Source organism: Pongo abelii, chromosome 2 (genome assembly GCF_028885655.2).
Source record: "Pongo abelii isolate AG06213 chromosome 2, NHGRI_mPonAbe1-v2.0_pri, whole genome shotgun sequence".
In the NCBI taxonomy this organism is placed as follows: domain Eukaryota; kingdom Metazoa; phylum Chordata; class Mammalia; order Primates; family Hominidae; genus Pongo; species Pongo abelii.
Window position 1 is genome coordinate 181,883,315 of NC_085928.1, and position 17,998 is coordinate 181,901,312.

The 17,998-nt window shown below is 41.3% G+C and overlaps 1 long non-coding RNA gene across 1 annotated transcript in view; it reads left to right on the forward strand.

Annotated features, from left to right (window-relative positions):
* The window catches only part of LOC134761055 (uncharacterized), a 91,916-nt gene that overhangs the window by 61,205 nt on the left and 12,713 nt on the right, over positions 1-17,998 (forward strand). Inside the window, exon 4 of the long non-coding RNA XR_010139302.1 lies at positions 121-155. This is a non-coding gene — a long non-coding RNA (uncharacterized LOC134761055). The remainder of the gene's footprint in view (positions 1-120; positions 156-17,998) is intronic.

A 17,998-nucleotide genomic window follows, 5' to 3' on the forward strand; every position in this document is an offset into this window, starting at 1 on the left:
AATTTGTATATCCATTCCATTGTTGATGGATACCTTTCCAGCTTAGAAGTATTATGAATAATGCTCTGTAAACATTCTTGTATAAATCTGTGTGTAAACATATGTTTTTATTTCTTTTAGGTAAATATCTAGGAGATAACCTGCTGGGTCATGAGGTAAGTGAATATTTAACTTTTTTCCTCAACATTTTCTTATGAAACTTTTCAAACATACAGAAAAAATGAAAGGAACTGTACAATGGACAACTATTGTCCCAATACCCACCACCTAAATTCTACAAGTAGCATTTTGCTAATTTACTTTATCATGTATCTATTCTCTCATTCATCCATCAATCCATCTTATTTTTTAATGCATTCCGAAGTAAGTTGTACCCATCAGTACACTTTACCCTTCAACAGGCATATTACTGGCTGGGCACAGTTGCTCATGCCTTTAATCTCAACATTTTGGGAGGTAGAGGCAGGTGGATCACTTGAGCTCGGGAATTTGAGACCAGCCTGGGCAACGTGGCAAAACCTTGTCTCTACAAAAAATATAAAAATTAGCCAGGTGTGGTGGCACACGCCTGTAGTCCCAGCTACACGGGAGGCTGAGGTGGGAGGATGGCTTGAGCCTAGGGGGCAGAGATTGCAGTGAGCTGAAATCTCACTATTGTACTCCAACTTGGATGACAGAGTGAGACACTGTCAAAAAAAAAAAAAGCATATTACTAACGACAGCTCAATATTTGTTTACAGATTTTTGAGGTAAATACATATATTTGTTCATGTTGTTGTTAGGTTGTATGAATTCTTTATATATTCTGTCAGACATAAATATTTAAATATTTTCTCCCATTCTGTGGCTTGCCTTTTCATTTTCTTAACAATGTCTTTTGATGAGCAGAAATTTTCATTTTAATGAAGTCCAATTTACCAATTTTTAATGGTTAATGTTTTCTGTGTTGTATCTAACTAAGAAACTTTTGCCAATTCCAAGATCACAAAGATATTTTGCATTTTCTTTTGGAAGCATTACATTCTTAGCCTTTACATTGAGTACACAGATTTTAAAAGCATTTTTTAAGTTTATTTTTATTTTTTCCAGATTTTTTTAGGATATAATTGACAAGTAAAAAATGAATATATTTAAGGTGCACAATGCGATGTTTTGGTATACGTGGACATTGTGAAGTGGTTGCAACAATTAAGTTAAATAACATATCTGTCACCTCACATAGTTACCTTTGTGTGTGTGTGTGTGTGTGTGTGTGTGTGTGTGTGTGTGTGTGTTTGATGAGCATAAAATCTATCTGGCAGCAAATGCATTTTCTGAAGTCCAGAAAATGCCACTAATATATGCATTAATAATATACAAAAAACCAGTAACTAACTTTATTATGTTAATTTATCTTTTCTCTTCTCTGTTGAACTATTTATTTACATACCTAAACTCTACTCAAACTGCTGTTGTAAAAAACAAGGAGGAATTAGTTTCTCCTCATCTCTAACACCAGAAGAAGATCCATTTTGTAGTCTTATTGCTCTGTTGAATGACTGTCTCCTGGTTTGTGGGCAGACTGGAAGCAGGAGTTCTCTCTGTTTTGGCCACAGTACCCAGGGATACATGCAGCGTACTCAGATACAGGATTGGTTAAGGCAGAGTGCTGAAAAAGTGTTGCTTGACTAGTTTGCCTACTTTGCATACGAGAATTTGGACTAAAATTATCACCCTAAGTCTCCTGGATCAGCTATGAATCCTTAACAATAGTATCTCAAAATTCAGAACCTTATGAAGCTTTATTAATGATGACAGTACACTATGGAATGTGTTTGGTAAACAGAGAGGGAGAAATCACAATAAAATAGACAGTACGTTTCTTCAGCAAGGTCTCTAGCTTTCTTCACTGAGGAACTGTGAAAGGTTTTCACCAGTCACCAGTCTAAGGGAACTCCTCTCTCTCTCCCTCTCAGATTTTTCCCCCTTTTCCATCGTTCCATTGTCTATTGAACCTTTTCTCAGAATCCTGCACTAGTTAGTTAGTGCAGGAACAATTACTTTCTTGTGTTCAGTCATTTAACACCAATTGTAGAGAGAGCTCCGGCTCTCTGTGTGCAGGTGCTCAAAGCTCAGGGCTCTTGCTTTTTTTTTTTTTTTTTTTTTTCTGACTCTTCACCAAGCCTCTTTTCCATAATTCTAGCTACTCTTGTTATTAATTTAACAGAGCAAAAGGAGACTCCTTGTTGTCTCCAGCACAGTCCATACAATTCCTGCCACAGCAGCTTGGTTCTTGACCTATCCTGTAGGCTTCTTTAAGCTATGGCAGTGGGAAGGGTTACGTACCTCACTTTAGCCTTTTTTTTTTTTTTTTTTTCGTAGAGATGAGCTCTCGCTTTATAACCCAGGCTGGTCTTGAACTTCTGGCCTCAAGCAAGCATCCTGCCTCAGCCTCCCAAAGTGCTGACATTACAGGCATGAGCCACTCACTTTGGCCTTTGATACAAGAAAACAGCTTCTAGATAGTCCAGATTTAATGTGAATTGAGAGAGCTGTGGGACTTTGTATTTTCTGGAGTGTCAGTTTTCTTGCCTTCTTGATTCCTGAAGCTTTGCCTGTTGCTGTATTCCAGTTCAGTCCCTTAGAACGCAGCTTGCATAGGCTACTATGATTTGCCTAAAATCAGAAAATGCTTACATTTAAAACGTATATGCATGCTTTTAGCAAATGCATTCTCAGTATGTTAAATAATCAGATAAACTAAAATGTTTACTTTATAAACCGTAGTTTTGGCTTCTTACCACGTTGAAATGCTTATCATTTTAATTTATGCAAGCTAGTAACTCTCACTCCACAACTAGCTTACTCTAAAAATATGAACATTATACCAAAGTCAGTAAATGCAATAGTTTTTTTTTTTTGCATGAGAATTCTTGGAAAAACATTTTAATCACCTAAAATATCATTCATTTAAAACTAATTAGACTAAATAAGATTTGGCAAATTTCTGCCCTTCAGACAAATCGTTCATATTTTTTGTAATTTGTTCGTGCATGTTACCATGGAGACAGTGAAGTCAAAACACACCAGCTAGTGCATTGTTCAGCTCTGGACTTCCTACTATAGATTTGATTAAGTAATCTGGCCTGCTCATTTTGAGAATCTGAGAACATAGCATTGTCTCTTTAGTAAAAGCATGGTCAGCATTCAGACGTAATCAATAAGGCAATAAGAATTAGTTGTTAAATGTAATCATTGCCCTTTTTTATGTGATAAAATAAGGGAAAGGTAAATCACTTACTTCAATCAGTTATTTATGTGGTAAATGCAATGCCTCTGATTCATTCCTCAGAGAAGTGGGCTTGATCTTATAAAAGGAATGAAAAAAAAACTGCTTATTTGGTAAATGAAACAGGTGGCCTTTTTGACTAAAGCACCAAATAAGGCATTTTTGGGACTCATTTCCTTTGCAGATGCATTGAATATTATTCTCCATCTTCCTGCCTTACACAATACTTAGAACAATAGAAAAATGCACCTCTTTTTCAATGAAGTGTTCTTGTCATCTAATGATTTTGTCTTTACAAGCCCCTTTTATGACATGCTCTCTTGTAGAAATGTTACCTGGGCTTCATCTAGAAAGTCAATATGGTTATGGTTTCTACATTCTGTTTCTTTTACTGTGAAAACTGGCAAAAAAAAAAAAAAAAAAAAAAAAGGCACTCCTGTGCTTTGATTTAATCCACTTCCGGAAGGACAGATGTTATCAGTGGCCAGAAAAGGTAGGTTATGCGTTATGTAAGGATCCCCTCCCCACCATTTCATAAGGACACAGAAAGAGAAATGTCTTAGATGTGTTTTAAAAAACAAAAATGAATTGTATGAATCACCGGAGAATAATCAGAAACCGTCCTATTCCAACCTTTATCCATCACCAACAAAACAAAATTGGTCACTTTTAAGAAATCTTCATTTTCTTTGAGTCTAAGCACGCCTATGGAATTTTGAAGCTGACCAATAGGAGTGATTTGGCTTCCGAGCAAGGGTTTTATTCAGTAACAGGCAAATCACTCAAGCAGCTGAATAATTCCAGTGACTTGTATAAAAAAAAATTCCTGCTGTAGCAAACAATGAAATTATTTCATTGCAAGTACAGAAAAGACTAACTCTTTAGGTTTTCCTACTTGACTCTATAAGAAACATATTTCAATAATAGTTTGTTAATGTATTTCTTTCCAATAATTAAAATATGAATATTTAACCATATAATTACAGTTCATCTCAGCAGAGAGATTTGCGGGTATAATTTCTAGATAATTCTTAAAGTATGGACCACTCTTTGCGATCTCAGAAATGATCTCTCTCTCATAGCATTTAACTTGAAGCATATACCAGATGTCTATGGCATGCATCTAGGCATAGTTAATCTGTAAATACTACTTAGAGTGTGCGCCAATGGACAAAGAGCTATCACTTCAAATCTCACCAAATGGTCTGTTCGGGAGCACAGATACGGAGCAGCCTTCCTCCCCAAAAATGCTGGTTGGGAGGCGGAGCTTGGGAACTGTTTCCCTGCCTTGGGGAAGCCTCGGCCCTCCCCTCCAAGGAAAGCCAGGACAGATGGGCAGTGTATTTGACAAGGAACCCCTGCATCCTCGCTTCAACGCCCTTCTACTCTACTTTAAAAGCAGTACTGTATTTTTTAAGTGTTGTAACTGGCAGCTCTGCCGGCACTGGCTGCAGCTGAACAATCCTCCATTCAAATCAAGCCGCCCAAACCCAGATTCAGTGGAAAATTGTGATGGAGCACACAGAGGGAGGCCTCTCTGCTCTCCACTGCGCGGAGGGTGAGGGTTATGTCAGGCGCCCCAAAGATTCCAGAGGGAAGAATTCAGCAGAGTTTTTATACAGCATCTATTATACCAGTTTCACAAGGAGGATTTACGAACTGGAAAGAGAAAAGTTTACCTTAGTTGGCTTCCTTTTGTTGGTGCCACCAGGGTCTGAGCCTTCCCAAATCTCCCTCAAGTAGGAGGCCTTAGTCTCTCTTCCTCGCTTGGAGGCCTCTACAACCATGCCAGATTTTGTAGCCCTGACATTTCTAAGTAAACATCAGCATAAAGTGTCCCTTATGAGGGAGCCAGTGCAGTGCTGGAGAGGAGAGATAAAGGAGGGTTTGCAAGCATGGTGAGGCAAGTTGCAGCAAGGCAAGAAGAGAAAGAAGAGTGAAAAGGGGAGAAGAAAAGATAGGTGGAATCTGCTAATGAGTTGAAGGCTTTTTCTTGGACAAATGGCATCTGCTTAATTTTCTAGGAGTTGACGCATTCCTTCCATTGATGTAAATTACCTTCTAACAGCAACACATACACACACACCCCTCTCTTCATTAGCCCACACAAAGCTCAGTGTAGACCCTGTATTAGCTTCCTAAGGCTGTCCTACCAAAAAATCAAAAACTAGGTGGCTTTAAACAACAGAAGGTTGTTATCTTACAGTTCTGGAGACTAGAAGTGAGAAATCAAGGCATTGGCAAGGCCAGATTCTCTCTAGGGGCCAAGACTTTCTGGCCTCTTCTAGCTCTGGCGTTTCCCAGCATCCCCGGTGCTCCTCGGCCTGTGGGTGCGTTGCTCCAGTCACATGGCATCTTCTCCCTCTGTGTCCTCACCTCTTCTTTACTGTGTGTATGTCTGTCTCTGTGTCCAAATTTCTCCTTTTCATACAGACATCAGTCATATTGGATTAGGACCTACACTAACGACCTCATTTTAACTTGATTATTTCTGTAATGACCCTATTTCCAAATAAGGTCACATTCTGAGGTAACAGAGGGTTAGGACTTCAATGTATCTTTCTTGGGTGATATAATTCAACCCATAACAGACCCCTATTTGGAAAGCACTTCCCACTGCTCTGTGCTTACCTCCTCAAAAGTAGCCCACTGCAACACAGGAGGGAAAAGGAACTTCTCAAGGGAGATGAAGCTCTAGATCAGACTACAGTACTAGAAAAACAGGATAAGACTAGTTTCTCTAGCCCCCAGAAGTATGTAGAGAAAAAGGTATCAGGGAGATATTGATCGCTCATTTGTTGAGGGCTCACTATGCACCAGGTCTATGCTGGGTACTTTCATAATCATGAGGTGTCTAAAAGCTGGATCAGCCAGTTCCTTTTAAATTTGCCTTTTTTGGCTGGGTGCGGTGCCTCACACCTGTAAGCCCAGCACTTTGGGAGGCCGAGGCGGGTGGATTACAAGGTCAGGAGTTCGAGACCAGCCTGGTCAACATAGTGAAACCCCATCTCTACTAAAAACACAAAAATTAGCCGGGTGTGGTGGCACGTGCCTACTGTAGTCCCAGCTACTCGGGAGGCTGAGGCAGGAAAATCACTTGAACTCGGGAGGCGGAGGTTGCAGTGAGCCGAGACCACACCATTCCACTCTAGCCTGGGTGACAGAGTGAGACTTCGTCTAAAAAAAATAAATAAAATGAAATAAATTGTTTAAAAATTGCCTTTTTCTTAACCCCCTGCTGAAGTCCCTATGAATAGTCCCTAAGAAATAGCGTCACCTAGACCAAATTCTCAATTTTATAGATGAAGAAACTGAGAGTTAGAGAGGCTAATTAATCTATCCAACGATGCACAACTAGTTAGTGTCAGAACTAGGGCTAGAATCCCATTTTATTGATGCCCACTCTGGCAGTTTTTGTTTCAATGTGGCCTGCGTATTTGACTTTCTGACATATTTGCAAAAGGGAAATACATTGAACTTCGGTTAACCCCTACAAGCAGAGAAAGAAGACGGCTGGAAGACCCTGCCTGGAACTCTTCCTTGATTTACACTATTTTCCAGTTATTTTCCGCCAAAACTGGAATAGATTGCACATAAGTAGAGAGTAATCTGTATGTTATGCACCAGAGTAACTCTGCCCTTACCAAGGCCTGTGCAGAAAATGGGAATTCAGAGAGAAATGGATATAGCCCCTGCCTTCAAGGAGTTCAGAGACTTGTGGAAGATATGGAGATATGAGAAATTAAATTCACTCTATTTTTATTTATTTATTTGAGACAGAGTCTTGCTCTTGTCACCCAGCCTGGAGTGCAATGGTGCAATCTCAGCTCACTGCAACCTCTGCCTCCTGGGTTCAAGCAATTCTCCTGCCTCAGCCTCCTGAGCAGCTGGGACTACAGATGCCCGCCATACGCCTGGCTAATTTTTGTGTTTTTAGTAGAGACAGAGTTTCACCGTGTTAGCCAGGCTGGTCTCAAACTCCTAACCTCAGGTGATCTGCCCGCCTTAGCCTCCCAAAGTACTAGGAGGATTACAGGCATGAGCCACCGCACCCGGCCTAAACTCACTCTAATGGAATACACATCACAATGCAGATTTTAAACAAGCACAGGCAGGATTTAGGGATGGCTGGCAGCTGAATGTGTCTCAAGATTAGTTTGCAAGGCACTCACAGTGGAGGTGTCAGTCCAGGAAGGGAGCCTGTGTTGTGCACCCAGTGTAATGTGCTGGAAGCCCACAACGGTTTGTAACAGCTACACCGTCAGGTCCTTGGGACAAATGACTTATAATTATCAAGAAATGAGAGAGATTAGGCTACAGCCAGTTTCTTAAGAATCTTGTGTGCTAGACTAAGTAATTTAGACTTTGTCTTATGGGTAATAAAGGCCCAAAGTTGGTTTTAAGGAAAGAGAGTGACAGGAATTGTATTTTTTTTTTCATAGGAGATAGGGATTGCATCTGACTGGGACTAAGCAACCCTCGGAAGCACCAAACCTCACCTCCCTTCTCAACACCCGACACCAACACCCGCCTAGGGCCTTCCCACTGAGGTAACTGATGTCAGATGACACCCCCAAAACCAAACCAGGCTCCAGATCACACCCTAGGGCTTCCCAGAAGAGCAGGGCCCCTGAGTGCGAGCTGGAAAACTAGTTTACCTGTGGGAAAATCCAGCTCCAGTACCACAGAGAAAAGCCCCTGACAAATTGCTGGGAGTCAGCAGGCGGGAGGCCCTGACATTTCAGAAAACACTTTTCCTCTCTCTTTGTCCTTCCCGGTGTGTGTCGTTAATTGCGAGGCTGTCTCCATAGCAAAGTCCAAAAAGCACCTTGGCATGTGTGTGAGAGTGTTATCTGGCAGAGCTGTGTCAAGCCATAGGTACATTTTGAGTTTGATACCCAAGTAAACTTTCCGTGGTTCATGCCATCCTCCCCAAAGGTTAAAAGTAATAAGACCGTCTTTGTGCCTTCGCGGTCTGACTTTTCACAGGCTATTATGAAGAGGGTTGGGTGGGGTCAGAATGTATCCATATAATTTGCATGTTAATGTTTGTTCTATAAATATCCACTGAGAAAGGAAAACAACACACTTCAAAATATGCTTCAAGAGAACATTTCAGTTTTTACGATCCAAGTGCCAAGAAGTAAGAAAAAAAGAAATCAACTCATTTTTCATTAATTTATTACAAGTTTCAGATATCGACAGTTATATTCAGAGTTTCAGTTACAGCATCATAATTATATGCTTTTAAAACTCTGAATACAATAAGGAAGTTCAAGAAGAGATTCCTTTAACAGTTTCTATTTCTTCCCTTCCTTCCCTCAACAAACATGTCTCAACCATTTGAGTTAGCTGCAGCCTCACCAGGCCCCAGACTGTGCAGAATCCTAGGGCTGCTCAACATGGAGCACCTCACCTGCAGGAGCCTAAATAAAGTTGGCAAGTGCCCATCAATCCTTTTCATAAGAAAAGCAAAGGGAGGCCGGGTGCAGTGGCTCACGCCTGTAATCCCATCACTTTAGGAGGCCGAGGCGGGCAGATTACGAGGTCAGGAGTTTGAGACCAGCCTGGTCAACATGGCAAAACACCATCTCTACTAAAAATACAAAAATTAGCCGGGCATGGTGACAAGCGCCTGTAATCCCAGCTACTTGGGAGGCTGAGGCAGGAGAGTCGCTTGAACCGGGGAGGCAGAGGTTGCAGTGAGCCGAGATCGTGCCATTGCACTCCAGCCTGGCCGACAAGAGCAAGACTCTGTCTCAAAAAAAAAAAAAAAAAAAAAAAAAAAGAAAGAAAAGAAAGAGAAAGAAAACAAGAAAGAAAGGAAGGAAGGAAGGAAGAGAAAAGGGAACCATATTGCAGTGATCACATTCATCAGGAATATTTGGGGATCCGTGGATCAGGATATGAAGCTTTTCTCCTAAAGGGGACAACAGAAAATTCATCTTGAGGAAAATAGTGTGGGGAGTAGGAGTTTGGCCTCTGTCCTCTAAAACTTGCCTGAGAGGGTGGGCCTCAAGGGCGTTTCCACAGGGTGGCTTACAGGGCTTTGCTGTTACCTGCTGAATCACCGTCCCACATCCTGGCCTGCCTGCCTGTTCCCCGCCGGGAGTGTCTGCCGGTGACCACACTTACTCAGGGAAAGATGAAGTCACCACCTGTGTGAGTTTCAGGATGGCTGGAGAATGGCCCCTTCAGATAGACTGGAGCCACCCTGGGGAGGTAGAGAGGCTACCTTTTTCTGTGTACTTAACCTAACCATTTGGGAAAATCCTGAATATGACTTGTAAGTTCTTCACAGCTTTCTTCACAATTTCCATTCCCTTAATGTCTTGTGAAAAGAGAACTTCATGTTTCTCTCTATATTAAACTCATGTGTGTGAGTGTGAGTGTGTGTGTGTGTGTGTGTTTGCGCTCACTGAGGTAGGGGAGTTAACCCCTAAGTTTAAAAATAACAACAATAAAAATTACAGTGAGAGTGAAAGCTACTGGGAAGCATAGGTTAGAAAATCTGGATTCTGGGTTCAGTGTTGACCTTGTGTGACCTGGAAAACACCAGTTGACCTCTGTGAAATGCTTTTCTTCACAGGGATGTGGCATCAGTCTATGGGGACATGCATAGTTGGTATGCATAATGAAAAGGAGAAGGGTGACCTAAAACATTTTTTGGTAGCAAATAGAGAAATGAATTGGGAGAAAGCAGAGACTGGGAGGAAAGGGGAATCAGGACATGGCTTGAAGAAGAGTGTGCACAATAAAAAGAACCGTCAGCACAGAATCAAAAGTAGAATGATGCCCAGCACAGTTTTGTCCCAGCTTGATCCAGAACAAGAATAAACAGTCTTCTTCTGCTGCTAGATCAAAGCATCAGAAGAAAACACTGCACTTTCAGCTGTGGTTCACGCCTGTAATCCCAGCACTTTGGGAGGCCGAGGCGGACGAATCACCTGAGCTCAGGAGTTCGAGACCAGCCTGACCAACATGGTGAAACCCCGTCTCTACTAAAAATACAAAAATTAGCCAGGCGTGGTGGTGCACGCCTGTAATCCCAGCTACTCGGGAGGCTAAGGCAGCAGAATCACTTAAACCCAGGAGGCAGAGGTTGCAGTGAGTCCAGATTGCGCCACTGCACTCCAGCCTGGGTGACACAGTGAGACTCCATCTCAAAAAAAAAAAAAAGAAAAAAGAAAAGAAAAACGAAAAAACAGTACTTTGGAATAGAAAATAATTTGTTGGAATGAACATATCCGGCAGGATGACATGGTATCATCTTTTTAAAAGCTATATTGACGCAGAATCACTCAAAGCAAGTTGACTCTTCCATTCTGGCAGATTCATCTGGAGAGAATGCGTGTGAATCCAATGCCTACACTAACTCACAGGGTCCTTTTAACTAAAGATATTTATGTATGTTGGATTTTCAACCCAAGAAACATGCAGAAGTGATGAGCTTGCTTTTCTTCCTCCCTGTTTCAGAGCGACGTGTGTTACTGTCCTTACCCAGGGTTCTGAGTAACGTGCATGTCAAAGTCAACAGTGACAGATAATTCAAATCAATAAACGCTGATTATACACCTGTTAGATTTTAGGCATCACATTTGAGATACAAAAATAAGTAAGATATGGGCCCTGCTCTCAGAAAGAGGCAGATGTGTAAACAGATAAATTACAATGCAGCACCCTAAATGCCATGACACACCATGATCAGAGCAGGAAGGAGGAGGAAGTGATTAACTCCTCCTGAGAAGGCCTCACAGGGGTGATAAAAGGTGGATAGAGGGAGGGAAAATTGTATTAAACAGATTCTTGAATTATTTATAGAAGTGTTGTTTTGAAAAATGTGGGGAGGGGAGCATTTCACCATCAAATAATTTAAGCAGGTTCTTTACTGCAAGATTACTATTTACTTCCATTTGTTACTACTTAGATCATGTGCACATATGTATCTACAGATGTAAACGTATCTTACAATTATCACACTAACGATATAAAGTGTTTTACAACCACCTTTCTACAGATTAAGGCAATAGAGGTGTGGAGAGATTAAGAAACTCACCTAAGACACACTAATAAGTGATAGAGGTGAACCAGGAGCTACTCAGTAACATAATAATTAGGGCTTGTGTGTTTTGGTAAAAATAAAAATAAAAAAATGCAAGAACACAGAATGACAATGGTTCTCCTAGCAGTGAAGTTGTGACTTGAATCCTCTCATTTCCCAGAGGGAAAGAGAAAATCAATAGAAAGAAAAGAATATCTTTAGGTTGGGCACGGTGGCTCATGCCTGTAATCCTAGCACTTTGGGAGGCCAAGGTGGGTGGATCATGTGAGGTGGAGTTCGAGACCAGCCTGGCCAACATGGCGAAACTTCATCTCTACTAAAAATACAAAAATTAGCTGGCCATGGTGGCGGGTTCCTGTAATCCTAGCTATTCAGGAGGCTGAGGCAAGAGAATCACTTAAACCCAGGAGGCGGAGGTTGCAGTGAGCTGAGATCAACCCACTGCACTCCAGCCTGGGTGACAGAGCCAGACTCCAAGACTCCGTCTCAAAAAAAAAAAAGAGTATCTTTTTGGCATATATTAACTGGAGAAGACATGTTAATAAATATGTGTTGAGCAAATTCCAAATAGTCTTCTTCAAGATCAGATTCGAAGGTGAAATCAACAAGTGTGTCCATTTGTATGATAGGATTGGTAGGTGTTTGGCGATAAACAAATGACACTTTGCAGGGTTTTAGGTGTTCGGTATGATGTAAGCTTTAACAATAAGACAATCTACTCCTGAAGCTTAGATATAAGACCCATCTGAATGGGAAAATGAGAACTGTTGACTGTATGCTGTAGAAAAACTCTTGAGTAAACTAAGGATAAAATTCCACCAAATCTTTAGAAATGAAATGTTGGTAGTTCTAATAGGAAAGCATGGGCCTGTTATAAAAGAGAGGGCTTTAAAAATAGTAATAATTTCTGGCCGGGAGCAGTAGCTCACGCTTGTAATCCCAGCAGTTTGGGAGGCTGATGCGGTGGATCACCTTAAGTCAGGAGTTCGAGACCAGCCTGACCAACATGTAGAAACCCTGTCTCTACTAAAAATACAAAATTAGCTGGTCATGGTGGTGCATGCCTGTAATTCCAGCTACTCGGGAGACTGAGGCAGGAGAATTGCTTGAACCCAGGAGGTGGAGGTTGCGGTGAGCCCAGATTGCGCCACTGCACTCCAGCCTGGGCAACCACAGTGAAACTCTGTCTCAAAAAAAAAAAAAAGTATATATATATATATATATATATATAGTTTCCATTTATTGAGAGCCTAACATTAAAGAGCATTGGCTTTGGGGTCAGATATGCCCAGGAGTTCAAAATCCCAGCTTTCACTCCTATAGGTGCATGATTTTAAGACAATTTACTCTCTCTGCCTATGTCCTCATCTGTAAAATGGAGACAGTAAAACCAACCTCCCAAAAGTTATATGAAGATTTAATGCCTCACACATATAAAGCACTTAGCATAGTACCTAACACACCATAAGGTTAAAAAGATAACTACTCTGATAATTACTGTATTATATATTCTTGTGAGATCAGAGAGGAGGAAAAGGTTGATTATGGGAGGAGGAATCAGATGGGTTCACATAAGAAAAATATTTATGGTGCCCAGTAGGATGGCTATAATTTTTTAAAAAGAAAAAAAATAATTACAAGTGTTGGCAGGAATGTGAAGAAATTAGAACCCTTATACATTGCTGTTGGGAATGCATGGTGCGGCCACTTTGGAAAACAGTTTACAATTCCTCAAAAATTTAAGCATAGAGGTACCATACCATCCAGCAATTCCTCTCCAAGATATATGCCCAAGAGAAAAGAAAAGATTTCCACAATAAAACTAGTACTTGTTACTAAAAGTGTTATTCGTAACAGCCAAAAAGTGGAAACAACCCAAATGCCCATCAGTTGATGAATGGATAAACAAAATGTGGTATATCCATACAATGGAATATTATTTACCCATAAAAAGAAAGAACTGATATATGCTGCAACATGAATGAATCTTGACAATGTTATGCTAAGTCACAAAAGGCTACATATCATATGATTCTATTGACATGAAAGGCCCAGCATAGGAAAATCCGTGGAGACTGAAAGTAGTGGTCTCCAGGGGCTGAGCAGAGGGGGAAGGGGGAGTGCCTGCTAAGGGATACCGGGTTTCTTTAGAGGTGACAGAATGTTCTAGAGTTAGATCATGGTGATGGTTGCACAACGGTGTAAATGTACTAAAAGCCACAGAATTTTCACTGTAAAATGGTGAATTTTATGTTACGTGAATTATTACCCAATTTTAAAAAATTTAAGGTGGGATTTCAAAGAAAAGGAAGGATAGGCCGGGCAAAGCTAGGATAACAGGGCACCCAGTCTGGGGGAATGCCTAGGGTCAAAGTCCAAAAGCAATAACATCCAAAATTTGTTCAAAAATGGGGAGAATCTGGTGGAGATACAGCCTCAAGGCCGCACTACTCAAACTGTGGGCAGTGGACTGTGAATTGTTTGTTACATTCTGTGAACATGTAAATGAAGAAATTGGAAGTAAATTATAAAAACATTAGCAACTCACTGTGCACTCAGTGGCCTCCTCTCTTTACGTGGGATACAGACCATGTAGAGCTCGTATGGTGAACCGCATGTTGCTCAAGTTACACACTAGTCATGCACGATAGGAGCACATATTGGACCTCAACAGATTGGAAATGAAAACAACTCGTCCTTTACTTTATATACTTTGAGAAGCACTGTCATACAGAATGCATTATAAAAGGTAATAGGCAGCGGAACGCGGTGGCTCACACCTTTAATCCCAGCACTTTGGGAGGCTGAGGTGGGCGGATCATGAGGTCAGGAGATGAGACCATCCTGGCTAACACGGTGAAACCCAGTCTCTACTAAAAATTCAAAAACAAAATTAGCCGGGTGTGGTGGCAGGCACCTGTAGTCCCAGCTACTCGGGAGGCTGAGGCAGGAGAATGGTGTGAACCCGGGAGAGGGAGCTTGCAGTGAGCCGAGATCGTGCCACTGCCCTCCAGCCTGGGTGACAGAGCAAGACTCCGTCTCAAAAAAAAAAAAAAAAAAAAGAAAGAAATGGGTTGGAAACAAAGTATAAGGAGCCTTACAAGTTAAGTAGGTTGGGGCCACATTTTAGTCCAAAATTCTTTTCTTTTTCTTTTGTTTTTTTTGAAACAGTGTCTCCCTTTGTCCCCCAGGTTGGAGTGCCGTGGTGCTATCTCAGCTCAGTGCAACCTTGACCTCCCATCTCAGCCTCCCAAGTAGCTGGGACCACAGGCGTGAACCACCACGCCTGGCTAATTTTTGGTTTTTTTGTAGAGACGGGGTTTCACCTTGTTTCCCAGGCTGGTCTTGAGCTCCTGACCTCAGGTGATCCGCCTGCCTTGGCCTCCCAAAGTGCTGGGATTACAGGCATGAGCCACCATACCGGGCCTCAAAATTATTTGACTAGGTTGTGCCTAATTATGAACCATCATTGTGAATTGTGGCACTCTAAGTATGGATTGTCTTTTAGAATTAGAAAAAACAGAGTAAATGGGTAATTGCAGGGAAAAGAAAATCTTAAAACAAACACAAACCCCTGAAAAACAAGTCAGGGGATATCTACTCCACGGAATCAGAAAAAAAGTCTGTGGAATAATCAAAAGAGGTTACAAAAAAGGCACATAGCACACTAATCAACATGTAAAGGATTGTTTATATTTACTGAATGAATAAGAGGAATCAGAATAGGCCCCCCCAGGATGGAAACGGAATTGGGGGCTAGGCTAATGGCAGAGGCAAGAGGGCAGTAGGAAATCTCACAGCTCACACTCTCCTGCAGAGGGAAAGAACAAAACCAGCCGGCTCTATGTGTGGGAAAACACTCTTAGCCTCTTAGAAGAAGAACCCTATATTGATTCCAGACATTGTTATTCCTGCATGCAGGGGGAATGAAGAAAGAAAAGGAAACCAAGGTATTGACAGGAAAACCAGCTTCTACTTTCTCCTACGTCTTTGATGTCACTGTGGAGCAACCACGAGATTTTCCCTGTTGTCATTTGTCAATTCGTTCTTCCCCAAGCCAAGGCAGTTTACTAACGTCTAGACTCATTAAAGTGGATGAGATTTTGTTTCCAAATCCTGGACAGTGCTAATGTAAATGCTTGTTTATCCATGGTGGTGCAGAATGAAGGAAGTCCATGCTCTGCACAAATAAAGCAATGTGTCATGTCATATTGCCAAAAGGTTGCATCATTTCTAAACTTTCCGGAAGACTGGATGGGCAAGAGGTCATCTATGTTTATTTTGTGAAGTTTGGCCTACCAGGAAATGTGTGGGTACAAGAGATATTTTGGGCCCATGAGACTCTCACTTTAGATGCTTAATCCAGCAGCATGTGCTATAAGCTTCAGTCTCTAACTACATCTTTAAAAAGAGTGGCAAGTTGTGAAGTATGCAAGGTTTTTTGGCTGCACTGACAGAGCCACGTATAAAATCCTGTTGCCAAGCAGAGACTAGAACCAGATGACAAAGACTGAAAACACATGCCATGTATTGACTTTCCTATAAAATACTCATTACAACCTAATCCAGTCATACTCATTTCTAGAATAATTGCATAATCAGTCAGCAATCCATATTAATTAAAGTTGTAAATTGACCTTAAAAGAAGATTTTTAAACAAAATTGTTCATGTCAGATTTCTTTAAGAATACAGTGGAATTACTTCAACAAAGAAGAAAAATGTTTTAAAGAAGTAATTTTTAGCATAAATTTTAACAAATAGTACTATTCATGGCCCACCAACAGCCCTATTCAAACATCTCTTGGACATTTTATTTGTGATTTTCACATCATTCGTAATCTAGAAAATAACAGTACCTCTGCCCTGAAAGGAACTACTCCTCTACTTTTCCCTGTGGTTCTGATATGGCTGCCAAGGAAAATATCACTCAGATGTAATCCTCCAGCACACACACACACATGCACACACACAGACACACGCACACACACATTCCAACCCTTATCACATAGCAATAGGAAGTAATGAAGCTAACACAAAGAGGAAGACAATACCAAGAGATGGAAACAGAGAGGCCAGCTCTAACCCTGGAATGCACAGCCAATATATCACCTCTATTGTTTAAACTATTAGAGTTGTTCCTGTTACTTGCAACCAACAGAATCCCAACACCAAAACCCAGGACTTTCATCTCCATAATGGACAGTACTCCACATTGCACTATTCGGGGGTGGAAGGAGTCTGGAATAGTGCAATGGGGAATAAAGTTTATATGACTGCCATCCCATAGACATAAGCTACATGTGACTGATAGCCCTGGAGTTGTGCAATGTGAAGTTATAAGGGGATATTTTGCCCGCTAACACCATCCATTTTTCTACACACCTAGTGCAACTTGAGCTTGGGTAAAGCCACTTCTAGAACTTCCGGCCTAGTACTGCTATTCTTGCCATTACCACTCCATATTTCATGAAATGCCTTTAAAAAGAATGTTTCTCCACTCTTCTTCTTTGCTTGGATCCTCACAATGCAGGTACCAATTTCTCTATGGAGAATCTTTTAGCTCAGCCCCACGTAGAACAAGGCCATTTCTCATAGCAGATGGTGGCCAGTTATTTCTGCCTAATTCCTACCTGCACGATTCTTGCCCTTAGAAACCCTTGCACTCCCTACTTTTCTAGAGGTTACAAGTTCACTTCTCAAAAGTCAACCTAAAGTCAAATGTCCTTCAATATTTCCCGTTCTCTGAGTCTGTTTCTCTGACCTCTGCTCCCCTTCCATATTGGATTTGAAAATCTATCCTTCCTGTTGGCTTTTAATATCTTATTAATAGTCACTCAGAAAATGTACTGCCTGTTTTAAAAAAACTTTTAAGTCTTGGAAGCAATATTTTTCAAAACTAGAGAGTTTCTTTACATATGGGAATGAGTGGTCCATCAAGCCCTAGGTTATTTTACTGGTTGCAAATGAATCCTTATGATTCACTGTACACACCTATAAAGGTCTTCATACTTTACCAGTGGAAGAGGGAAGGACTCCCCTCCCTTGAAAACAGTCTTGATAAAATTGCAAGACAAACTTCACTGCTGAGCCTCTGATCAAAAACAAAGAAAAATAAAACAACAAATGAACAATGGAATACCCAACAACCCCCCCCCAAAAAAATCAATTGACCTAAACACCATGCCAAGAGTCACTGTAAAGAGTCATCTTTTGGCTGGGCACAGTGGCTCACACCTGTTATCTCGGCACTTTGGGAGGCCAAGTTGGGCAGATCACAAGGTCAGGAGTTTGAGACTGGCCTGGCCAACATAGTGAAAATCCATCTCCACCTAAAATACAAAAAATTAGCCGGGCATGGTGGCAGACGCCTGTAATCCCAGCTACTCGGGAGGCTGAAGCAGGAGAATTGCTTGAAACTGGGAGGCAGAGGTTGCAGTGAGCCAAGATCACACCATTGCACTCCAGCCTGGGCAACAGTTCAAGACTCAGTCTCAAAAAAAAACAAACAAACAAACAAAAAGCTGGTCGCAGTGGCTCATGCCTGTAATCCCAACACTTTGGGGGACCAAGGCAGGCAGATCGCAAGGTCAGTAGTTCGAGATCAGCATGGCCAACATGGTGAAACCCCGTCTCTACTAAAAATACAAAAATTAGCCAGGCGTGGTGG